The following is a 27225-nucleotide window of genomic DNA, read 5'->3' on the forward strand; positions in this document are numbered from 1 at the left end:
ATGGGCATAGAGTCCCTAGGGAGATGGTTTTTGTCAGTGAGAATGAAAAAACAGGAATTTTCTCACTTTGATTGATGTTTTCTTGGATGGTTATGTGTGTTGGTCAATTTATTTGATGTTTTTTATGAATGTCAACAGTAATTTATGTCTGTTTTATGGTTTTTGTCAGTGAGAATAGAAAAACAGTATTTTTCTCACTTGAAAAAACAGGAACTGTATCACATTTATGGATGTTTCATGGACGGTTATGTGTGTTGGTCAATTTATTTGATGTTTTTCATGGATGTCAACATCGATTTATGGATGTTTTTATGGTTTTTGTCAGTGAGAATGGAAAAACAGGAACTTTCTCACTTTAATGGATTATTGAGTCTAATGGGGGCAGGGTCAATGACACTTCCTTCTTGTTGTTGCTCGATGCAAATGTTATGATCCAGAAATAGTATTTCTTGTTGTTGCTCGAGGCAAATGTTATGCGTTTCCTGGAAACAGTTAGATCGCGTGTTTCCTTCTCAGCCAATCAGCGAGTCGAATACATCCTCCTTCTCAGCCAATCAGAGGGCTTGGTTACATATTAGAGGTGGAGGGAATATGAGGAAAGGATTTTTGCTATAGTTTTATTAGTCTGTGAATAGAATTCAAAGGAGTGAGAAGAAGAACAGTTTGACTTTACTCATTTGGATATATATTTGTGATAATGACGATAAGTGGAATGTTTACACTATTAGAAGTTGATAGTGGAGTTGATGATAATGATACAAGAGCACCAAGTATTGCGGTGGAAATTACAAAAGGTTCACGTGTTTGTCTGGTATGGGATGCAGTATGTGCAAGATATGTGATATCCTTCAGCCAATTTAAAATGGAAGATCAATTATGTTTTGCTGCTAAAGTTAATATAGAAAATATGAATAGACTTCAATGTGCTTTAAGGGCATTAGTGAAACATATCGAGGACAATAAACTCTATCGCTAATTGTACATGTTCTGTATTATTGTTGTTGTTGTAATTATTCAATAAAATTGTTTTGAAATCGAAAATGTTCCCTTTCTTTTCTGGTTAGGTTAGGCTAACGAATCAGGGTCAGTCTAGAGTGAATCCAAATGATTTACCAGCACTAGTGGTTCACGTCAGTTGCCTATACACCGAAGAAGAAGAAATCTAAAGTGAAGATTTAAAGACATTATTGTATATATATGCATTTTATCAATAAACAAATTAGCAAAAAACAATATTCAGATATTTATTCTATTGTGATATTTATAACTGTTTTTATGTATTCTATCTCAGGAGGTTCAATTATTTGAACATCCTCCTCCACAGCTATGATATTTATGAGAGAGGGTGTCTCCTCAGATTGAGACACCTCCGCATAAAAATCAGCTCGCACTCTAAGTATAGGGTTCGGTAGTCGATCCGAAGACCCATGTCGCAATAGATCCTCTGATCTACATGTACATAGGAGGAGCTCTTCCTCCTCCTCAGGTGTAATCTCGATGTCATCTTTCCCATTACAAGCAGCTAGAAGCTCTTCCTCTTCCTCCATCGTAAGCCCCCACACATGCCACACATCCTAAAAAAGATTGAGAACACTATGATGCAAATATAAATAAAAATTTAAACAATGTTGTGGGAGAATGGTTCTTGGAAAGTTTCGGTTTGATTTTGAAATAAGAAATTTTTAAAAACTTGAAATTTTTTGCAATTAAAAACGAACAAAAATTAATTAAAAAAAAACTTTCCGAAAAATATGTTTTCAAAGAAAAGTAAAGGCCATTTTAAACTTAAGCTCGGCAGATACAAATACATTTTTAAAATTTAAACTCAAAACGACCAGAAATTACTATTAAAGAATAAATGAAACCAAAAACGAACAGAAATTAAATAGGCAATCATAGCAAAAACAAACAACAAATAATAATATAAATGAATAAATAGATCTCAAAGCGAGTAATGCTTAGATTGAATATGAATATCAAGCTTAAAATGAAAAAAATATTTTCCTATTCAAGTATAAATGAAACTTAAAACGAACAGAAATAAAATAAAAAATAAATGCAAACAAACATACTATAGATATTAATGTAAATTAATAAATAAATCTTAAAACGAGTGAAACTTAAATTGAATACGCAAATCAAGCTTGAAATGAACAAAAATCACCACAAACATGAGTTTGGGTATGACCTCCTTCTCTCACTGTAAAATTCTAAAACCTACAGCATCATTGGCGCTTTACTGAAAACTATATGCGTCTTGAACAGGATTGGAAAGTATAAACAAAATCAAATTGAATATCTTATGAATAATGATAATAATTTTTGAAAGATCCATCGGTTCAAGAATTCATTCCACTGTAATTGTATTTGTATTTTCAATGCTGTAAGAACTGGGAAAGAAATATTTGTAATAGAATTCGTTTTCCGTTAAGCGCGAATGACGCAGTAGGCTTTTGGTTTTTATTTACAGTTAGGTAAGGAGGCAGTATCCAAACACTAGTCTGTAGGCAAACTATATTCGTCTTTAACAACTTCAAAAAGAGCTCTGAATATTTTAAGTATAATGCTATTAATTGCTGAAAGCTCATCAGTTCATAATTTTACTATAATTTTAATGTTTATTTTCAATATTAGGTACGAAAGAAAACATTTATCATAAATTGGTTTTCAGTAAAACGCCAATGACGCAGTAGGTTTTAGACTTTTACAGTGAAAGAAGGAGGTCATACAAGTATCGGAATTGTTCATGGAGAGAGAACCGGATTACACGTTATTATTTAAAACGATAAGAAATTAAATTTTTAAAAATTCAACTGAAAGTAAGAAGCAACATCAAAGTTTATAAACGAACAGAAATTATTACGTATAAGAAAAGCTCAACGAATAATTGTTCAAACTTAAATTTTCTGTAAAGTTATGTCTAGCGATAAACTTGTTAGAGTGACAAAAACTTTTTTTCCACAAGAGAACATTTTCAACTAAAAGTAAAGAGTTGCTAGACTAAATAAAAAAAATTATGAATTTATGCATAGTTTTAACTAGCTAGGGTTAAATTTGTTAACGATGGATTATTGAGGACATTTTTCAACTAAAAGTAAAGAGCTACTAGACTAAATCAAAGATGTGCATAAATAATAACGAATAATTGTTTAAACTTAAATTTTCTATAAACTTTTGTCTAGTGATGAGCTTGTTAGAGTGGCAAGAACTTTTTTTTTCCACAAGAGGACATTTTTCAACTAAAAGTAAAGAGCTACTACACTAAATCAAAGATGTGCAGAAATAATAACGAATAATAGTTCAAACTTAAATTTTCTGTAAACTTTTGTCTAGTGATGAACTTGTTAGTGACAAAACTTTTTTCACAAGAGGACATTTTTCAACTAAAAGTAAAGAGCTACTAGACTAAATCAAGAGGACATTTTTCAACTAAAAGTAATGAGCTGCTAGATTAAATAAAAAATCACGAATTTATACACAGTTTTAACTAGCTAGGGCTAAATCTGTTAACGATGGATCATTGAGGACATTTTTCAACTAAAAGTAAAGAGCTACTAGACTAAATCAAAGATGTGCAGAAATAATAACGAATAATTATTCAAACTTAAATTTTCTGTAAACTATTGTCTAGTGATGAACTTGTTAGAGTGACAAAAACTTTTTTTTCCACAAGAGAACATTTTCAAGTAAAAGTAAAGAGCTGCTAGACTAAATAAAAAAATCATGAATTTACGCATAGTTTTAACTAGCTAGGGCTAAATTTTTTAACGATGGATCATTGAGGACATTTTTCAACTAAAAGTAAAGAGCTACTAGACTATATCAAAGATGTGCAGAAATAATAACGAATAATTGTTCAAACTTAAATTTTCTGTAAACCTTTGTCTAGTGATGAACTTGTTAGAGTGACAAGAACTTGTTTTTCGACAAGAGGACATTTTTCAACTAAAAGTAAAGAGCTACTAGACTAAATCAAAGATGTGCAGAAATAATAACGAATAATAGTTCAAACTTAAATTTTCTGTAAACTTTTGTCTAGTGATGAACTTGTTAGAGTGACAAGAACTGGTTTTTCGACAAGAGGACATTTTTCAACTAAAAGAAAAGAGCTACTAGACTAAATCAAAGATGTGCAGAAATAATAACGAATAATAGTTCAAACTTAAATTTTCTGTAAACTTTTGTCTAGTGACGAACCTATTAGTGACAAAAACTTTTTTCACAAGAGGACATTTTTCAACTAAAAGTAAAGAGCTACTAGACTAAATCAAGAGGACATTTTTCAACTAAAAGTAATGAGCTGCTAGACTAAATAAAAAAAAAATCATGAATTTATGCACTGTTTTAACTAGCTAGGGCTAAATTTGTTAACGATGGATCATTGAGGACATTTTTCAACTAAAGTAAAGAGCTACTAGACTAAATCAAAGATGTGCAGAAATAATAACGAATAATTATTCAAACTTAAATTTTCTGTAAACTATTGTCTAGTGATGAACTTGTTAGAGTGACAAAAACTTTTTTTTCAACAAAAGAACATTTTCAAGTAAAAGTAAAGAGCTTCTAGACTAAATAAAAAAATCATGAATTTACGCATAGTTTTAACTAGCTAGGGCTAAATTTTTTAACGATGGATCATTGAGGACATTTTTCAACTAAAAGTAAAGAGCTACTAGACTATATCAAAGATGTGCAGAAATAATAACGAATAATTGTTCAAACTTAAATTTTCTGTAAACCTTTGTCTAGTGATGAACTTGTTAGAGTGACAAGAACTTGTTTTTCGACAAGAGGACATTTTTCAACTAAAAGTAAAGAGCTACTAGACTAAATCAAAGATGTGCAGAAATAATAACGAATAATAGTTCAAACTTAAATTTTCTGTAAACTTTTGTCTAGTGATGAACTTGTTAGAGTGACAAGAACTGGTTTTTCGACAAGAGGACATTTTTCAACTAAAAGTAAAGAGCTACTAGACTAAATCAAAGATGTGCAGAAATAATAACGAATAATTGTTCTAACTTAAATTTTCTGTAAACTTTTGTCTAGTGATGAACTTGTTAGTGACAAAAACTTTTTTCACAAGAGGACATTTTTCAACTAAAAGTAAAGAGCTACTGGACTAAATCAAGAGGACATTTTTCAACTAAAAGTAATGAGCTGCTAGACTAAATAAAAAAAAATCATGAATTTATGCAATGTTTTAACTAGCTAGGGCTAAATTTGTTAACGATGGATCATTGAGGACATTTTTCAACTAAAAGTAAAGAGCTACTAGACTAAATCAAAGATGTGCAGAAATAATAACGAATAATTGTTTAAACTTAAATTTTCTGTAAACTATTGTCTAGTGATGAAGTTGTTAGAGTGACAAAAACTTTTTTCCACAATAGAACATTTTCAAGTAAAAGTAAAGAGCTGCTAGACTAAATAAAAAAATCATGAATTTACGCACAGTTTTAACTAGCTAGGGCTAAATTTTTTAACGATGGATCATTGAGGACATTTTTCAACTAAAAGTAAAGAGCTACTAGACTAAATCAAAGAGATGCAGAAATAATAACGAATAATTGTTCAAACTTAAATTTTCTGTAAACTTTTGTATAGTGATGAACTTGTTAGAGTGACAAAAACTTTTTTTTCCACAAGAGGACATTTTTCAACTAAAAGTAAAGAGCTGCTAGACTAAATAAAAAAAAATCATGAATTTATGTACAGTTTTAACTAGCTAGGGACTAAATTTGTTAACGATGGATCCTTGAGTACATTTTTCAACTAAAAGTAAAGATCTACTAGACTAAATCAAAGATGTGCAGTGATAATAACGAGTAATTGTTCAAACTTTAATTTTCTGTAAACTTTTGTTTAGTGATGAACTTGTTAGAGTTACAAGAACTTTTTTTTTCAACAAGAGGTCATTTTTCAACTAAAAGTAAAGAGCTACTAGAATAAATCAAATATGTGCAGAAATAATAACTAATAATAGTTCAAACTTATATGGCTTGTAAAAACAAGGGAAAAAATTTTAAAAGAAAACGGCTCCTTCAAGCTAACTTGATAGTTTCAACTAACTACGGCTAAGTATGTTAAAGGCGAGCCATTTTCTTGCGAATTTAGGTTAGACTAGGTTAGCCTACGTACGCGCGCGTACGTAGGCTAACCTAGTCTAACCTAAATTAACCTAACCTAACATAATCTAACCTAACCTAACCATACACCTAACTTTTTGCATGTCTCTCACCTAATCTAATCTAACCTAAGTGATGCATACGTGGGTAAATATTTAAATATGATGAAAATACGTTCCTAGAAATTTTTGAGTTTGGAGGGGGGGGATTTTGAAATTCTCTGGAAAAGTTGAGTTGGGGGGGATTTCAAGAGCGAGGGTTGAGGCGGGGAGCAGCACCACACCTAAGAACTTTTCTTTCTAGAAATGTTGAGTTGGGGGGGGGGAATTTCAAGAGCGAGGGTTGAGGCGGGGGGCAGCTCCACACCTAAGAACTTTTCTTTCTAGTCTTGCATATCAAAGTTAAAAACCATAGTTTTCACGCCCCCTCCTGTGAATTGGGTGCTAGCCACTTTAATTACCAATCAAATGAGCCCTTTTCAAAGTTTCTGCGATGACTCCTTCTGTGAGTACTTAGATAATATAAAAATGATGCATCCAGGATATTCTTAAACCTGATTCCCCCCCCCCCTCCCCGTGCGTCATTTAAATTGTAATATCTCTGATTTTTGGGCATATTTTAAAATATATTTTATCAATTATTCTTCTTTTTTCTTTCTGATTACACAAGAACTGTGAAATCAAAGAGTTGATCAATATTTGATAGTTTTACAGAAATTCTCACTCCCATCGACGCTTTCCTATGTCCAAAACAAAATCGGGCGTAACAATTAATTAATCTGCATTGAAGATGTCTCGTTTGACGCAATTAGACTATGTGATGTAAGAAGTATTGTTTTGAATCCTTTCTCCGTGACTGATAAGTGGTAACTCCAGTGAGTGTTAAGTGATATATAGAAAGGTAATTATTGTTCTAAAATCATCAGTTTGCACGATTTCGTAAATAAATAACCGTTAGATTAGTATATTTCAGTGTTTTGAAAGGTTTAAAAGTCAGTATAAGCTGAAATATAGAACAAGATAGAAAATAATGGAAGGTTCTTCAAATGTATGCCATCCAACGTTTGATGTAAGTTCAAATAATATGTCTTTTCAGTGTGTTTTCCATCCAAAAATATGTAAAATATGATGAACTATGTTCCTTTATTATAATTCATATCTTTCAATTAGGGAGGTTAAGGCTTGGAAAAAAAAAAAGAAGGAATTGTCAGTGAAAAAAAAACTCACAAATTTAGCTCTTGATATGGCTTTTCGATGCGTTTTCTAAAGAAAATATACAAACTACAATGAAAATATGCCCCCCCCTGAATCTCGTTGACGGTTTTCGGTTGATTATCATCATTTTCATTAATACCACTTAATGATTTTTTTGTGTTCTCGCAAGAAAAATACCTCGCCTTTTAAGATACTTAGCCGTAGTTAGTTGAAACTGTGCATAAATATCGTAATTTTTGTCTAATTTTGTGTGTGTGTGTGTAAGTTTTTTTGTTTGTGTAATTTTTTTTGTGTGTTTGTGTATTTTTATGTTTGTGTATGTTTTTGTTTGTGTGTGTAAGTTTTTGTGTGTGTGTGTGTTCTGATTTTTGTGTTCTCGCAAGAAAATGGCTCGCCTTTAACATACTTAGCCGTAGTTAGTTGAAACTATCAAGTTAGCTTGAAGGAGCCGTTTTCTTTTAAAATTTTTTCCCTTGTTTTTACAAGCCATATAAGTTTGAACTATTATTCATTATTATTTATGCAAATCTTTGATTTAGTCTAGTAGCTCTTTACTTTTAGTTGAAAAATGACCTCTTGTGGAAAAAAAAGTTCTTGTCACTCTAACAAGTTCATCACTAGACAAAAGTTTACAGAAAATTTAAGTTTGAACAATTACTCGTTATTATCTCTGCACATCTTTGATTTAGTCTAGTAGCTCTTTACTTTTAGTTGAAAAATGTCCTAAATGATCCATCGTTAACAAATTTAGTCCCTAGCTAGTTAAAACTGTACATAAATTCATGATTTTTTTTTTATTTAGTCTAGCAGCTCTTTACTTTTAGTTGAAAATGTCCCCTTGTGGAAAAAAAGTTTTTGTCACTCTAACAAGTTCATAAATATACAAAAGTTTACAGAAAATTTAAGTTTGAACAATTATTCGTTATTATTTCTGCACATCTTTGATTTAGTCTAGTAGCTCTTTACTTTTAGTTGAAAAATGTCCTCAATGATCCATCGTTAACAAATTTAGCCCTAGCTAGTTAAAACTATGCGTAAATTCATGATTTTTTTATTTAGTCTAGCAGCTCTTTACTTTTACTTGAAAATGTTCTCTTGTGGAAAAAAGTTTTTGTCACTCTAACAACTTCATCACTAGACAATAGTTTACAGAAAATTTAAGTTTTAACAATTATTCGTTATTATTTCTGCACATCTTTGATTTAGTCTAGTAGCTCTTTACTTTTAGTTGAAAAATGTCCTCAATGATCCATCGTTAAAAAATTTAGCCCTAGCTAGTTAAAACTGTGCATAAATTCATGATTTTTTTTTTATTTAGTCTAGCAGCTCATTACTTTTAGTTGAAAAATGTCCTCTTGATTTAGTCTAGTAGCTCTTTACTTTTAGTTGAAAAATGTCCTCTTGTGAAAAAAGTTTTTGTCACTAATAGGTTCATCACTAGACAAAAGTTTACAGAAAATTTAAGTTTGAACTATTATTCGTTATTATTTCTGCACATCTTTGATTTAGTCTAGTAGCTCTTTACTTTTAGTTGAAAAATGTCCTCTTGTCGAAAAACAAGTTCTTGTCACTCTAACAAGTTCATCACTAGACAAAAGTTTACAGAAAATTTAAGTTTGAACTATTATTCGTTATTATTTCTGCACATCTTTGATTTAGTCTAGTAGCTCTTTACTTTTAGTTGAAAAATGTCCTCTTGTCGAAAAACAAGTTCTTGTCACTCTAACAAGTTCATCACTAGACAAAGGTTTACAGAAAATTTAAGTTTGAACAATTATTCGTTATTATTTCTGCACATCTTTGATATAGTCTAGTAGCTCTTTACTTTTAGTTGAAAAATGTCCTCAATGATCCATCGTTAAAAAATTTAGCCCTAGCTAGTTAAAAATATGCGTAAATTCATGATTTTTTTTTATTTAGTCTAGCAGCTCTTTACTTTTACTTGAAAATGTTCTCTTGTGGAAAAAAAAGTTTTTGTCACTCTAACAAGTTCATCACTAGACAATAGTTTACAGAAAATTTAAGTTTGAATAATTATTCGTTATTATTTCTGCACATCTTTGATTTAGTCTAGTAGCTCTTTAGTTGAAAAATGTCCTCAATGATCCATCGTTAACAGATTTAGCCCTAGCTAGTTAAAACTGTGTATAAATTCGTGATTTTTTATTTACTCTAGCAGCTCATTACTTTTAGTTGAAGAATGTCCTCTTGATTTAGTCTAGTAGCTCTTTACTTTTAGTTGAAAAATGTCCTCTTGTGAAAAAAGTTTTTGTCACTCTAACAAGTTCATCACTAGACAAAAGTTTACAGAAAATTTAAGTTTGAACAATTACTCGTTATTATTTCTGCACATCTTTGATTTAGTCTAGTAGCTCTTTACTTTTAGTTGAAAAATGTTCTCTTGTGTAAAAAAAAAGTTCTTGCCACTCTAAAAAGTTCATCACTAGACAAAAGTTTATAGAAAATTTAAGTTTGAACAATTATTCGTTATTATTTATGCACATCTTTGATTTAGTCTAGTAGCTCTTTACTTTTAGTTGAAAAATGTCCTCAATGATCCATCGTTAACAAATTTAGCCCTAGCTAGTTAAAACTATGCATAAATTCATAATTTTTTTTATTTAGTCTAGCAACTCTTTACTTTTAGTTGAAAATGTTCTCTTGTGGAAAAAAAGTTTTTGTCACTCTAACAAGTTTATCGCTAGACATAACTTTACAGAAAATTTAAGTTTGAACAATTATTCGTTGAGCTTTTCTTATACGTAATAATTTCTGTTCGTTTATAAACTTTGATGTTGCTTCTTACTTTCAGTTGAATTTTAAAAAATTTAATTTCTTATCGTTTTAAATAATACCGTGTAATCCGGTTCTCTCTCCATGAACAATTCCGATACTTGTATGACCTCCTTCTCTCACTGTAAAAGTCTAAAACCTACTGCGTCATTGGCGTTTTACTGAAAACCAATTTATGATAAATGTTTTCTTTCGTACCTAATATTGAAAATAAACATTAAAATTATAGTAAAATTATGAACTGATGAGCTTTCAGCAATTAATAGCATTATACTTAAAATATTCAGAGCTCTTTTTGAAGTTGTTAAAGACGAATATAGTTTGCCTACAGACTAGTGTTTGGATACTGCCTCCTTACCTAACTGTAAATAAAAACCAAAAGCCTACTGCGTCATTCGCGCTTAACGGAAAACGAATTCTATTACAAATATTTCTTTCCCAGTTCTTACAGTATTGAAAATACAAATAAAATTACAGGGAAATAAATTCTTGAACTGATGGATCTTTCAACAATTAATATCATTATTCATCAAATATTCAATTTGATTTTGTTTATACTTTTCAATACTGTTCAAGACGCATATAGTTTTCATTAAAGAGCAAATGTTGCAGTAGGTTTTAGACTTTTACAGTGAGAGAAGGAGGTCATACCCAAACTCTTGTTTGTGGTGATTTTTGTTCGTTTCAAGCTTGATTTGCGTATTCAATTTAAGTTTCACTCGTTTTAAGATTTATTTATTAATTTACATTAATATCTATAGTATGTTTGTTTGCATTGATTTTTTATTTTATTTCTGTTCGTTTTAAGTTTCATTTATAGCTCAATAGGAAAATATTTTTTTTTCATTTTAAGATTGATATTCATATTCAATCTAAACATTAATCGCTTTAAGATCTGTTTATTCATTTATATTATTATTTGTTGTGTGTTTTTGCTATGATTGCCTATTTAATTTCTGTTCGTTTTTGGTTTCATTTATTCTTTAATAGTAATTTCTGGTCGTTTTGAGTTTAAATTTTAAAAAAGTATTTGTATCTGCCGAGCTTAAGTTTAAAATGGCCTTTACTTTTCTTTGAAAACATATTTTTCGGAAAGTTTTTTTTCATTAATTTTTGTTCGTTTTTAATTGCAAAAAATTTCATGTTTTTAAAAATTTCTTATTTCAAAATCAAACCGAAAATTTCCAAGAACCATTCTCCCACAACATTGTTTAAATTTTTATTTATATTTGCATCATAGCGTTCTCAATCTTTTTTAGGATGTGTGGCATGTGTGGGGGCTTACGATGGAGGAAGAGGAAGAGCTTCTAGCTGCTTGTAATGGGAAAGATGACATCGAGATTACACCTGAGGAGGAGGAAGAGCTCCTCCTATGTACATGTAGATCAGAGGATCTATTGCGACATGGGTCTTCGGATCGACTACCGAACCCTAGACTTCGAGTGCGAGCTGATTTATATGCGGAGGTGTCTCAATCTGAGGAGACACCCTCTCTCATAAATATCATAGCTGTGGAGGAGGATGTTCAAATAATTGAACCTCCTGAGATAGAATACATAAAAACAGTTGTAAATATCACAATAGAATAAATATCTGAATATTGTTTTTTGTTAATTTGTTTATTGATAAAATGCATATATATACAATAATGTCTTTAAATCTTCACTTTAGATTTCTTCTTCTTCGGTGTATAGGCAACTGACGTGAACCACTAGTGCTGGTAAATCATTTGGATTCACTCTAGACTGACCCTGATTCGCTAGTCTAACCTAACCAGAAAAGAAAGGGAACATTTTGGATTTCGAAACAATTTTATTGAATAATTACAACAACAATAATAATACAGAACATGTAAAATTAGCGATAGAGTTTATTGTCTTCGATATGTTTCACTAATGCACTTAAAGCACATTGAAGTCTATTCACATGTGCTATATCAACTTTAGCGGCGAAACATAATTGATCTTCCATTTTAAATTTGCTCAAGGATATCACATATCTAGCATATACTGCATCCCATTCCAGACAAAGCCGTGATCCTTTCGTGATTTCCACCGCAATGTTTGGTGCTCTTGTACTATTATCATCAACTCCACTATCAACTTCTAATAGTGTAAACATTCCACTTATCGTCATTATCACAAATATATCCAAATGAGTAAAGTCAAACTGTTCTTCTTCTCACTCCTTTGAATTCTATTCACAGACTAATAAAACTATAGCAAAAATCCTGTCCTCATATTCCCTCCACCTCTAATATGTAACCAAGCCCTCTGATTGGCTGAGAAGGAGGATGTATCCGACTCTCTGATTGGCTGAGAAGAAAACACTCGATCTAACTGTTTCCAGGAAACTCATAACATTCGCGTCGAGCAACAACAACAAATACTATTTCTGGATCATAACATTTGCATCGACCACCAACAAGAAGGAAGTGTCATTGACCTGCCCCCATCAGACTCAATAATCCATCAAAGTGAAAAAGCTCCTGTTTTTCCATTCTCACTGACAAAAACCATAAAAACATACATAAATCGATGTTGACATCCATGAAAAACATCAAATAAATTGACCAACACACATAACCGTCCATGAAACAACCATCAATGTGAGAAAATTCCTGTTTTTTCAAGTGAGAAAAATACTGTTTTTCCATTCTCACTGACAAAAACCATAAAACAGACATAAATTACTGTTGACATCCATGAAAAACATCAAATAAATTGACCAACACACATAACCATCCAAGAAAACATCAATCAAAGTGAGAAAATTCCTGTTTTTTCATTCTCACTGACAAAAACCATCTCCCTAGGGACTCTATGCCCATATTTGGTGTGGGGTTCGCGCTGGTACCCCCCTTTCTACTGGTCTATTTTAGACCTCTCCTTTTAGAGACTGTCTAAGTATCTTATAATATATTATTATAGTTTTCTGAGACTTGTGGTCTACTTGGGACAACCCGTCTCAGTAGAATATATATGTATTATCAAACCTTGTATTAGTATATGTTAACGGAATAAAAGTATTGTGTTATAGCCAACCTCTCTTTAATCTACATTTAGTCCCTCGAAAATACCCAGCTGGTACGGCTCATTAGTTCGGTCATACCCTAAGGCACGCTACCAAAGTTTAATTACCTTAAGGCCATAGTTTGTCTCCCCTAAAAAGGGAGAATAAAGGTATCTTCCACTACATCACCTAAATACCATAAGAACCACGTTACCACAACTGGTGGCCGTTGGAAAAACTGGGTCAAGAGGGCTAGATAAAAATTGTAGATTGAAATAAAATGGCTTTACCAGAGGAAAAAATTACTTCCCTATCAACGGTACTTGAAATTGCAAAAATTATACCCGAATACGCGGGAATTTCAGATGTAGATGAAGTTATCTAAAAATTGAAAATTTTGACGAACTAACTGAATCGTTTGAGGATAAGGTCAAAGAACAATGCGTTGCAGCCAGATTAAAGGGAAGCACCCTTAAACATTTTGAGGCAATTAAGGATAAAGAGGCCAAGGACATCAGTACTCTAATTTAATCTTTTATAACAAGGTTCATAGAGACAAGTATCTCCAAGAGGCTAAGAACAGAGGTAGTTACATTCAGTACCTCAACTATTATCAGGGAATATGCCGAACAAATTTGTGGATCTGTATGCTTACAATTAGAGAAAGAAGGAAATGACGAGACAGTAAAGAAAGTACAATTATATACGTTTACCCAAGGGTTACCAAAAAAGCTATTAAGACTAATATTATCACAGAAACCTGAAAATTTAGAGCAGGCTATAATCCTAGTCGAAACAGAGGTAAAAATTGACGAGCCTATGAAAAAGTTTGATCAGATGTCAATAAATAACACAGGAGCCCAAGAAAGTATAAAATACGAAAGGAGGCAGAAACGGGTGAACTCTGAAAATCCAAATCGTGAACCAAAAACACGCGACGAAGACGGATGGTTACCGTCTAGTAAAATAGATGACAGATTCCCCAACGTTGAGAGATCAGCAGCGAATAATTATGGAAAATGTGGGCACCCACTCCCACCGAAGACAGATGGTTGGGGTACCAACAATGACAGATCAAGAATATTTAGAAGTAACCAGGACATAAACAATCAATTTAAGAGAAAGTTTTATTACTATTATTGTATCAAACCAAACCACTATGCGGCAGGTTATTGGCATAGAATCCCCAAAGAAGGCAAGACGTAAAAGACAGGTCACCTGTTCAGACCACAGGGGGAAAGAAATCTTGGACACCAGTGATCGATTAACAATTGGCAAGCATAGAGTAATAGTCATGAATTGAGACCCAGAGGGCAAATGGTTAACAACTCCCAGGGCCAAAATAGCAACGCTGAAGAAAACTGGGATAACCCAAAAACTTTTGGCCAAACAGTGGGCATTTAAACGGAGAAATCAGCCTGTAAGGGTTGACAGAACTGTTTCCTTACAAAGACCCCTATATAGTTTAGAATGTTGTGATACAAATGCAAATAATAATAGTCTACCTATTTTGCGCTATTTTAAAATTGAGTGTTTTCAAAATTTACCATGTTTACTACACATGGGTGCATCTAAATCATTAATTCCAGAGACAGCATTTGAGAGGATCCCCCCTAACGTCAAAAATCGAGTAAGTAGAAACGAGAGTACTCTGACATCAGTAAGAGGGCTAAAGCTAACAATTTCGGGGGAATTTCCATCAAAATTTAACACAGGGTATAAAGAAAAAACAGTAATGGTAATAATATGCAAGCAGCTACCATTTCCTTGTATACTAGGAGTAGATGCTATCAGGAAATATGGGATCGTATGGGAACCCATGTCTGATACAATAACCATAAACCATTCAAATGAAACTAATAGGCAAATTTGCGTAACAACAGATAAGGAGAGTGACGATTCTAATGATTACCTAAAAATAAGCGAAAAAATCACAATACAAGGGGGAACAACAGCTCAAATTCTAGCGACATTAAATACAAAAGAAGTAAAGGTTAAAACAATGGATGCCATGATAGGAGGATACACCCTAAAAGAATACCCCACGATTATCGTGGAAAATCAAGTTATTAAAATTTGAAAATGGTATCACATACTTAAAACTATCAAATCTAAGTAATAATAAAGTAAAACTGAACCAAATAGAACTTGGGTCAATTGAAAAGATTTCAAGTTCAGAAATAAAATCTCTAAACAGTCCAGAATAAAGCGTAAATTTCGCTAGCCACGAAAAAATATCCTCATTAAAACCGCAACCACAAGAAAAGTATGGAATGTCGAAAACTGATTTTTTGCAACAATTTAATTTGAAAAATTTACCGGAAAACATAATAACCCGGGTGTAAAATTTTCTTTGGGATTTTAGATGGACTTTTGCAAGACACAAAGCGGATTACGTATTAACTCACTTAATCACGCACAAAATATCAACAGAGGGACCTCCAATTACAAAGTCACCGTATAAAACACCTTATCATTTAAAACCATTGCTGGGCGACCAAATAAAAAAAAAATGCAAGAACAGGGTATAATTAAATAAAGTGTTAGCGATTGGTGTTTTCCACTAGTAATAGTCAGAAAAAAGATAACACCTGGAGGTTATGTATAGATTTTAGAGCGCTAAATGCCGTCACGGTAAAAGACGTGATGAAGTTACCAAGAATTGATACGATTTTAGATTCACAAGGAGGTTCAAAATACTACACTAGTTTTGACCTAATAGTAGGATATTAGCAAATAGCCTTAGATCCAGAAACAAAGAATAAGCCAGCAATAATCTTAGATGATGGAAGAACGTTCACATTTGAACGTATACTGTTTGGCTCATCATTTATTTAAAACTTTTTTAGTCAACTTCTAAAACTGGTGTCAAAAGATAACGAACTAGGAAGGAAAAAAGATACCTTGGCTCACTTAGATCATGTAATTTTGTTTAATGAAAACCTGGAAGACCACTTGGTCGGACTTAGAAAAATACTGGAAAAGTTTGAAAAATCAGGCTTAAAATTAAAACCAGAAATTTCAATAATAGTAGTGCCAAAACTAGTTTTTCTTGGACTTCTGATAAACCAAGGGACTATTTTACCAAATCCAGAAAAATTTACAGTCATAGAAAATTTACAGCATCCTAAAGATCAAAAAAGCTGCCGATCAGTTTGTGGTTTGTTAAGGTATTTCAGGAGATATATTAAACATTATGCAACAATAGCGCAACCTTTGACAAACCTTTTGAAAAAATCAGGTAAATTTGAATGTCCAGCGGACGCAAAACAAGCGCTAGATAAAATAAAAAGGCAGTTATTACAGGCACCAATACTTAAACTACCAGATTTGTCACAATACTTCTGTTTACAAACAGATGCGTCGGGGTACGGTATTGGAGCCATATTATTAAACATAAATTTGGAAGGAGTAGAATTAATAGCCCAATATGCCAGCAGGTCACTGACGGAGGCAGAAAGAAAATATTCGACGGTTGAAAGAGAATGCCTAGTAGTTGTAGTTTTTTGCAGAATATTTTCGACAATTTTTACTTGGAAAAAAAATTCATTTTACGCGTAGACCAAAAATCCCTAATTTGGCTACATACGATGCAAAATACTTCAGCATGGCTGACAAGGTGGATACAACGTCTGCAAGCATATTCATAGACCCCAATATATATAAAGTGCCGTATAAACATTTTACACGACTATTTGCCATGAAATCCAGACCCTGATGAAAATTTGATAATAACAATCCAGAATCAACCGGAAGTAGTAAAAATACTACGTAATAACAATATTTTAAATTATTAAGATAAAGAATATTTTTATTTAACCATGAAATCCTTTTTCAAAAGGAACGGAACTGCCAGAGCACTTTAAACATTTTTTGAAGGACTTAGATAATTTTGGTTTTGATGAGAGTAAAAATCTTTTGGTAAGATATTACAGACCATCGCAAAAATATAGAAAAAATGACTTAAAAATTATTCCGCTAATTCCAAAATCACTGGAAGAGAAAATTTTACAGATGGCAAACGCAACTATTGGCTGTCAAATGGGAGAAGCGAAAACTATTGGGAGGCTAAAAGGAAATTTTTATTTTCCAAAAATGTACTCAAAAGTAAAAGCTTTTATACAAAGCTGCCAAGAGTGTGCCAAACAAAAGTCACCACCAAAGACCCCTAGGACCGAATTTGGTCTCTACCCCACCCCTTCAGGGGTAGGAGAATTAATGTCAATATACATTTGGGAAACAGCAGGAAGTTTAGCAGTTTCCAGGAAAGGAAAAAGGTGTGTACTAACCGTAGTTGACCATTTTAACTCATACTTATACGCGTTTCCAATTAAAGACAAAAAGACGAAAACCCTTGCGAAAGTTTTAGTCAGCCGCCTTTTTATGGAACACGGAATTTTTCCTAGAGTTTTACGTAGTGACAATGGGACATGTTTAAGAGAGACAAAATTACGGAATATCTGGGGGTGAAACGATGGTTTACCTCGTCTTATATGGCATCCGCTAATGGAAAAGTTGAACGCAAAAATAGGGAATTAGCTTACGTGCTGGGGATAAATGCAAGAGAGGAAAATGAAAATTGGAATGAACATTTACCATTTGTAGCCATAGCAGGAAATACGGCTTTTTCACGGTCTTTAAAAGAAAAGTCATTTTTTTCACCACATATAAGAGATCCCAGAATTTGTTTAGATGAAATACAAAATGATAGAATATATTACAATCTGGACTAATACAAGCAAAAAATTGTAAAGCGAATGAAAAAAGCTATGGAACAGGTTAAATAAAATTTGGAAGATACGAAAACAGAACAAAAAGAAAAATATGACAGAACAAGCAAAAATAAGACAAATTATTGTTTAGGAGATTTGGTCTATGTATACAAAACCAACATGGAAGGGACAAAAAAAGTTAAAACCGAAACGGGATGGGCCCTGCAGGATTGTAAAAATTCTACCAAATAACTTAACTTATGTTCTAAAACATCAGTATAATGAAAAGGAAGAAGTAGTACACCATAATAAAATGAAAAAAGGATTTTTTTTTCAAAACCTTGGAAATCAGAGCCTATTCCTTCAGACGAAGAAATAGAGGAAACAATTTGACCAGTATATATCAGAAGACTATATGAATTTTATGACCTTTTTAACGACCGCAACGGTTGGAGGAGCGGAAGGAGTATTTAGCCCAGTCTTGGCTACAAACTCTCCACAACAAACAAGAGAAAAAGGGAAATATTCGATGCTCATCGGATACTAGCGGTGAAAGCGACAAAGAAGAGCCTCAAACACAACCTAATGGTTTAAAACGTGATAAACCAAAGGTGAAATCCAAAGAGAAAGAAAAATTGGAAGGAACCAATGAATTATCTGATTTTCATACACTAGACTCACCTAGAGTCTTAACACAAAAATGGCTTTTGGAACAAACGCCATCTACCAGACGCGAGCTAACAGAATATGACACCGATAATTCTTCTACAGAAACAGATATAGCTAAACCTGGGCCATCGTTAAGAAAAACCTCCTTAAGAGAGAAATTATGGAGAAAATTTAAGAAACCAGAAGGACAGCAACAAGTTCCTTCTTCAGCAGCACAAGTAGCTAAATCACTTATGAAAAAGGCCAAACGTCATGAGAAACAAAGATTAAAGATATTTGACAAGGCAACAAAACCGCGCTCGAATTCAGAACCGTGTGAACCACACTATAAAGACCACGGAAAAACTTGCAAATATTATAAAGAAGAGAAACAAACATTAGGAGTCCAAAATTAGGACCAGGAAACGGAGAAAGGCAGAACAAGCGTAGCTCCCAGCCGATTAATATTTGAATAAACGAATGATAACGGAAAAAAATAAAATAAAACGAGTAAAGAGCCCCTAAAGAACATCTATATTTTAATAATGTCAAAATTTTCTTCATAATATATCAAGTAAATACGGTCTGATAGTAGAAATCAAATAGAGTGAAGCAAATATTCCCTTATATCCCAATTAGTCGACAAATAGATTGTGTCTAGGAAGCCAACATAAATCTTATCACGGAAACAATTACACAGGGCGTTAATAGGTGGCTCGTAACTTTTAATGGGTGTAGTGAAACTAATTGAATGATACATATTTAGAATCAGCATCAAAAGGCAATTCTTTTGATATGTATATTGAAAAAATATTTTGGGGGTAATTAAAAAAAACGAAGGAGAGTAGTCTTCTGAAATAGGGTAATTCGAAGCTAGTAAATTGGGAGTTGAGCTCAATCACTGCTGGTCTCTCGTTGTTAAGTAAATGCGAAGCATCTACGGACCTTTGTATCTCTCAAGTGGCACTTTCAGTCGAATTTGAAAAAAAATTGTCTTTGAAGAATTTTAAAATCATTATAATGGGAAAGACAGCAAGAGTTTACATTAAGTGCGTGCTACATGCATAAGCTAGCTGCGGTCTTATTATAAATAATAGAAGATAACAAACAAACACTTACCAAATAAGGACAGTATATATAAACAAGAAGCCGTAGATAAAATTTGTCACAACTTATAAAGTATAGCACAGTATAAAACAAAGTTTTCTCGTGTATAAATAATTTCACATATTAAATAAATTCACCACACACCATTAACAGAAATAATCAGGGCGAGGAAATTGCAGGTGAAAGACACCAAATGACAGGACCATTGGCATTTAAAAAAAAAAACTGCTAAACGTCTTGTCATTGGGGGGGGGGATCCACCAAGCTAACCAAATGTATATCAGAAATAAAGGTCAAATTCGAGAAGGTTTGGGCTGAAGGTTCGGGTAAAATCATTGGTCATGATAATAAAAAAAATAAATAGCATGTTCCAACTATTTTACCCGGGCACTAAACCCATAAACCTTTAAAACAGGGAAATATTCAAAAATATCACGAAATGGACAAATCGCACTCAATGACTATATAAAACTAAGGCAAAAGTTAAACTAAGGATAAATACCAGATGCGAATAAAATAAAAGATTATCGGGAAACCGCAGTGGGCACTGATAGCCCCTATCTCTAAACAGAATTTGGCACGAACTAGGCACTATTTTTTTGGTGAAATACCATAGACAAGGAATATGTGTCTGCGATGGAAACCACACAATTTGAGGGAAAACATACAATAAGAAAAGTATAGTAATTATACGTGAATAAATAAATTTCCAGGACATGAAGTATGAATTCTCAACACCTATACGCGACAAAGAGGGTTTAAACAAGTTCATTAAAGCAAGTAAACGCCACCCCGTAGTGACAGGAGACTTTTCAAAAGAATATAAGTTAACGGTGTTAATACAAATCTTCTCAGAGGTAGGAAAATATCCTAATATCAACTTTTTGCAAAAATTAAAGGGGGTGGTAAAAACCAAATAACGAAAGAAAACAAGGAATTGTTTCAAGTTTTAAAAGAACAAGCAGATTCAAAGAAACTTATAGACGTGTTTCAAAAAAGTAATATAAAATGTATGCTCAGGCTTTCAAATCACTCCTGTGGAGTGATACACAGTCTAGATCTGTCAATGAAAACAGTATAGAAAGATAACGGGAAAATAGTAACCAATGAATTATCAGGCCTACGAACTTATTTTCCAAACTTTTGTTTAAAACCCCTAATATTCTGGAGAGCTCTATAACACGTAAGACAGCATATTGCGAAAAAAAACAACCTTTACAAGAAAACGGAGGGACATAGGGTAATATCAATTCTTTTTTTATAGATAACGTAGAGTTTATACCTGTGGGCTATTTTATCGCTAGTATTTTTGGGGAAAAGTGCTAAGTCGACAAAGAAAAATTAGAGAGCAAGAAAATACATGTGGTTAATGTAGAGATTATAATGCAAATACGCCAGGTCAGAATTATAGAAAATTACTGGCAAATTATATTTGAAATAGCGAAAAAAAAACTTGAAAAAAACCCTTAGGCTTCATTGAAATAAAGAATAAAAAAAAGAGACTGGTTAAAGTTGAAAATATAGCAAGAGTAAATTAAAAGAAAAGAAATTCAACGGAGTCAGTTAAACTCTGTTATACGCGCATATTGAACTGACCAAAGAAGACTAATATGAAAACTGTACTAAATAGGTACAAAATCAGTAGCATTAATACTACGGATCCAACGTTACAGTGGTTAACTTGGGTCGAGATTAATAGAAATATTGGAAAAATGCTCCAAGTAGAAAACAAAAATTTTGCTCTCTTATGTGGGAGTTGTTTTCGGAAAAATGACTAGCATGGCATAAAGACAAGACCACTAAAAGCTGGGAAGTTAAAGTGAAAATAGTCATTGTCACTTGTATGTCAAAAAAAAATTAATAACCGTGTGCCGTGAAGGCAAGGTATATTTTCTGAAAAAGGGCAACTTTGTTTGAGAACAGAATAGCCAAAGAGGAAACTGTGGCCACAGATAAAAAAAAGTGTGGCAATACTATAAATAATTAGTTATTGTGTGTGCAGGTTCATAATAGTCCTTTTAGCTGTAGCCGATGACAGAGAGCCTAGAAACGTTGTAAAAAGCCACCAGAAGGCAGCCCTGGTAAGCAAACCTTCAGGGTGCAGGACCGAGTCAATTGATAGTGCCATAACGGGTAAAAACACGAATAGCTAAATTTTTAGCTTATCAAATCTAACCTGTAAATGGAGCCTCATACCAAAAAAATATTAAAGCTGAAAAAAGAGAGATTACAAACAAAAACGTTTTAAAACTGTCTCAAGTAACTAAAAATTCGAAAAGAGTTAAAAAGCTCGAAAGTCTGAATAAACAAACAGGCATATAGTAAGCTAATGACAGTTAATGATACAAGTTGGTTCGAAGTAGATCCAAAGTTGTAAAACAAAGAAAAGAAAATGTCTATTGTCATATCTGCGAAAGTTATATAGTGGTAACAAATATTGTTGAGAAAATATATACATTTATAAAGATATCGTGCAAACTCTTTATAAATGTGGAATTGTTGTCACATAAAAAAAATTAAATATGTAAGTTTTGATAGCAAAATCATGTTATATGAACTATTGCCAAGCCTTTATATAGAGGTAATCACAGTTCTCAATTATAGTGTATAAATCTATTAGTTAGGGTTGATCTTTTTTATATATTTTAAATTGCAGTTAAGACTTATCAGATAAAACTCTTGACGGACTTATTTAAAAGTTGTACAAAGAACAAATATTGCAGTGATTAAATAAATTATTAGGGTACATAATTATTATTTGTTTTTAACAATTAAGTTATGTATCAACATAACTTCTGTTAATATATATATATATATATATATATATATATATATATATATATATATATATATATATATATATATATATATATATATATATATATATAACCTAAACTATCCATGTAAATATAGTGAATTAAAATGTTGAGTGTTTTTGTTTTTCTATTTTTATTTTTATATCATTCAAGAAGTATTCTACATTAATACTTTATAAGCAATTAACAAAACATTAATTGGAATTAATTCCAGTGCTAGTCTATACCGTGTTTTATTTTTTTTAAATGCTTTAAGTTTTAAACAGCAGTTAAATATCCTATCTAGTTTTGCGACTTAAAAAAATACTTGTGTAAGTTATTACACAATGCTTGTATATATACATACTATGTTTTTATTTTCTTTAAGTTTTAACTAGTGATTTAATGTTATATGTAAATGTTTGACTTCGAGTCAACGTATAAATATTTTTATTGTGAAACAATCTGTTAAGTGATTAATAATTATATATTAAGAGTAAAAAAGAGGAGAAAGTAATTAAAAGTAATTAACTTTCGTTAAAAAAAAGAATGCAGTGATATATACAAATTTTGAGTGTTTCTTTTTACTATATATAGGTAACAAATTATGCTTTATGTGTATTCTATTGTGAATATTTATTTTAGATTCAGCCTTAGCTTTTTTTTTGGAAATCAAATTTTTCGTAACATCCTTTCGGATCCATTTTTTCAATCATTTTTTGACGCATTTCGGAAAGTAACACATTTTGAAGCCACTTCAAATGTATCCTGATACTAACATCTCATACCATCAGAAACCAAATCGTACCTGATCAACTGATATTTTGGAAACTGTATGTAGTGTTACAGACTTTACGACAAGTTCATCAGAAAGTGAGAAAAAATCAGAACTTAATTTAGGCCTAGAGAATGTGCTACATAGCCTCAAGGCTTTTAGTATTGAAATATGTGAAAATGCTTTGTGCTGGAAAAATATGTGAAAATTTAAAAACCAAAATTGTTATTTGTAATTTATCCAAGGCATTTCTAAACCTGAAAAATAAACGGTATATCAACCAAATCACACAGATAAATTAAATTATTAATGTGAATTAAATTTAAACTCAAATAACTTATAAACGTTTCTAATATAACTTGTCAGCTGATTTAAGCAGAACCACTAATATAATGCTTAAGCCGCTTGGGGTCAAGCTAAAACAGAAGATGCATATGAAAAGGGCGGAAAGAGTATTTTTCAGTCCTAGAGACAGAGAAAAAGAGAAACAAGGATGTATTTCAAATTGAAATCCTTCAACAAAAAAAGAACATGGCCTATATTGGACCAGAAACATGACCCTAAGGAAACCCATTGAGGGTTTATGCACATAATGACCCAAAGATGGCAGCATAAGAGCTGTAAACAAAATTATGTTGTTTTAAAAGTAAAATATTGAGAGTTTGGACAACTCTTCTTTAAATGGGGAATATTGTGGTGAAGTCTTCTAATTAAGTCAATTTGAAATTTAGTAAAAATATATTAAGACGCAAATACAAAGTTTCGAAATACCACTTTTTATTAAGATAAGGAACATATTCTGCCAAGTTTCTGCTTAGCGGGAAATTGACAAATAACCACTTCCAAGCTATTGTGTCGGTTGGGTCCAGGAAGGTGTGGTTGATAAAAATGTATAAAAGATACATTTTATGGGAAGGGGGACTGATACTAACTTTATCCCGGACTGACCTCTGGTCCGTTGATTTAGAAATACCTTGGAATAATGTCGACTTATTGTAAGTGTCTAAGTATCTTATTGTATATTATTACAGTTTTCCGAGACTTGTGGTCTACATGGGACAACCAGTCCCAGTAAACTATATATGTATTATCAAACCTTGGATCAGTATATATTAACTGAATAAAAGTATTGTGTTATAGCCAACCTCTCTTCAATCTACATTCAGGCCCTCGAAAATACTCAGCTGGTGCGCCTCATTAGTCAGGTCATAGCCTATGGCACGCTATCAAATTTTAATTACCTTAGGGCCATATTTTGTATCCCCTAAAAAGGGAAAATAAAAGGCATCTACCACTAAATCACCCTTAAATACTATAAGAACCATGTTACCACAAAGGTTGCAGTACGGACGGCAAAACTGCTTTCAAGACTTTAGTATAGACGCGGTCGAAACCAGAGGCAAATGCTCCCCTCAAAACTTTGACAATCATCGAAAGGTCTGTCGAATTTACAGGAAGCAGTGCCATCGACTTGACACACGCCCAAAAAGTCCTTGTAGGACTTTACGGGGGGTAGCACTGTGTTAGCCGTTTTTTCTCCAATTTTGGCGAAGAAGGTATAAAGAGCTTTTGCAACTTGTGCTGGTTCAGTAAAGGTTTCCCCACCAACCGTAATTCTGTTTGGTAGTTCAGGCCTTTGGCTATTCAGTCGTAACACTGAATTAACTGTCTTCCACACTTTCCTTCCATCCTTCCCACTTTCGGCAAGCCTTTGATTAAAGTAATCTCTTTTAGCTTTTCTGAGAACTGACCGTAAGCATTTCTTATAAATTTCATAGGTCTGCAGGCTATCTACACTTGGTAGATTACGATACTTCACCCAAAGATTATCCTTTTTATTGATACACCTGAGTAAACTTTCTGTAGCCCCCGGGCATATGGGTGCGTTTTTTCTTCCACGTTTCTTTATTTTTTCTTTAAAGCAACATGCCTCATATAGTCCTGTAAATGTATTGTAAAAAATTTCAAATCCTTCATTCAGATCTTCCTTCTCCCCAGGTCGTTTTTTTCCAATTCCTCGTTAAGTATCCGTAAGTTTTCTTCACTCAGATCTAAAACAGGAATATTATCTCTAGTTTTTGAAAATGACCTTGTTGCCTTTGATGTTTCGAAAACGGTACATAAGGGGAAGTGGTCTGACATGTCACTGATGATTACTGAAGCCGAGAGTGGAGGTAGAGTAGAGAAAATATTGTCTATTAGCGAATGAGTACTCTCGTGGGGATAGTTATCGACGGGTAACGATTAGATGCAGACATGAGAATGAGAAGTTCATTAACGGTATTAGTTAGGGGATAGGCTAGGTTAACGTTGAAATCACCCATGATGACCACATCATGATTCTGTTTTTCAAGCATTTGGAGTGTTTCCAATAAATATTACATAAACGAAGAAACAAAACATGACGGTGATCGGTAAATTTCTCCAACGATTAATTTCCGTTGTAAAGGAAGTGACGTATCAAGAAAAAGTGACTCAAAAATACCTTCTACATTGCAAGTCATTTGGCCATTAACACAGACTGGGTGTTCGCTCTTTGTGTAGATTGCCAATCCTCCTCGTGCTGACTCTTTTCTATGTACGAAATTCGATGTATTCCCGGGGATATCTACCAGGATGTCAGTCTGCCTCGACAGAAATGTTTCACACAGTCCAAGAACGTCCTGTCGTATTTGTTGTTCATGGTCATTACGGCACATGGTCATTACGTCTGTCAGTTCAGTTCAGTTCAGTTCAATATGGGTTTTAATTCAAAAAAATATATATAAAAATACACTTAACTTAGTTCCTTGTGCATTGATGCACGTTTGGGCCCGTAATAAATACACACTCTAAATACAGCGTGGCTTCCTATCCTCTCCAATTTCCACCCCGAACCGCCATCAAATAACAATTAATTTAACACAACTTCTCCTCCGCTCACAGCCCTTGAAGTATCAAACTAAAATATGATAATTAATAATAATATCGAAAAATTCTAAACATAATAATAATAAAATAAATCTAGCAAAAAAATATTTAATCTTTTAGATATTTTTTCACATTCTTTTTAAAGCAGCCGAGAGACCTATATAACCTCAGCTCTTGCGGAAGTGCATTCCACTCTCTAGCACACGCAATTCTAGGAGAAAATTCCGACCTAGCTGTCGGTGTCGGGGGTATGTAAATGTCTGATGAAGATCGTGTATTTAAACTATGGATTTGTGATGCTAGTGTGAATAAGCCTTTAAATGGTGATTGGAGTGTTCCTGAAAAATATTTAAAACAAAAAACGGTGCAAGATAGTCTGTAAAGTGATGCCATTGGTAGTCTGTTCGGTGCTGGGCCTAAAATTTGAAGTACTTTATTGTGAACTGAGTTTAGTCTCTGTAAATGTGTCTTGAAATTAGATTGCCAAACCGTAGAACAATATTGAATGTGAGGCTTTATAGCTGCATTGTAAATCAAGATCAGTATTTTCTTAGGGAAATGGTGACTAAGTTTTCTCGAAATTCCAAGGTTCCTTGAAAGCTTCGTCTCGACACTTGCTATGTGGTGTCTGAACGAGAGGTTTTCGTCGATCAAAACCCCTAGGTAACGAACGTGTCCTTTTTCTGGTCTCTTAATAAGTCCACGAGAGGTTTCAATACCAATCACATCAGGAGCCAGCGAATCTATACGTGAAAAAAATAAAACACTCGATTTGTCAATGTTGATGACTAGACGATTTGCGTCCATCCAGAGGTACGTTTCTTCAAGAATGTCTTGTAGCTTCCTTTTGAGAGACTTGATGCTCCATTCTGAGCTTGCCATAAGTGAATCATCCGCAAATGCCGTTAGTTCGTCCTCGGCTTCTACCATAGACCCCGGCGTCGTTTGTGGGTGACATAGTTTGCAGCAATAAGGGCTATGACTTGCAGGAGTCAGTACTTGCTGAAGATCATATACATGAACAAGAAACAATACCGGTCCCAGTTTAGAGCCCTGTGGCACCCCGCAATTAACTACGACATCATTTGTATGGTCATTTCCTGTGTAAATTCGACGATTTTCCAGGTAAGA

Source organism: Artemia sp. Qi Xiang Cuo, chromosome 4, assembly GCF_049724085.1.
Source record: "Artemia sp. Qi Xiang Cuo chromosome 4, ASM4972408v1, whole genome shotgun sequence".
Classification (NCBI taxonomy): Eukaryota; Metazoa; Arthropoda; class Branchiopoda; order Anostraca; family Artemiidae; genus Artemia; species Artemia sp. Qi Xiang Cuo.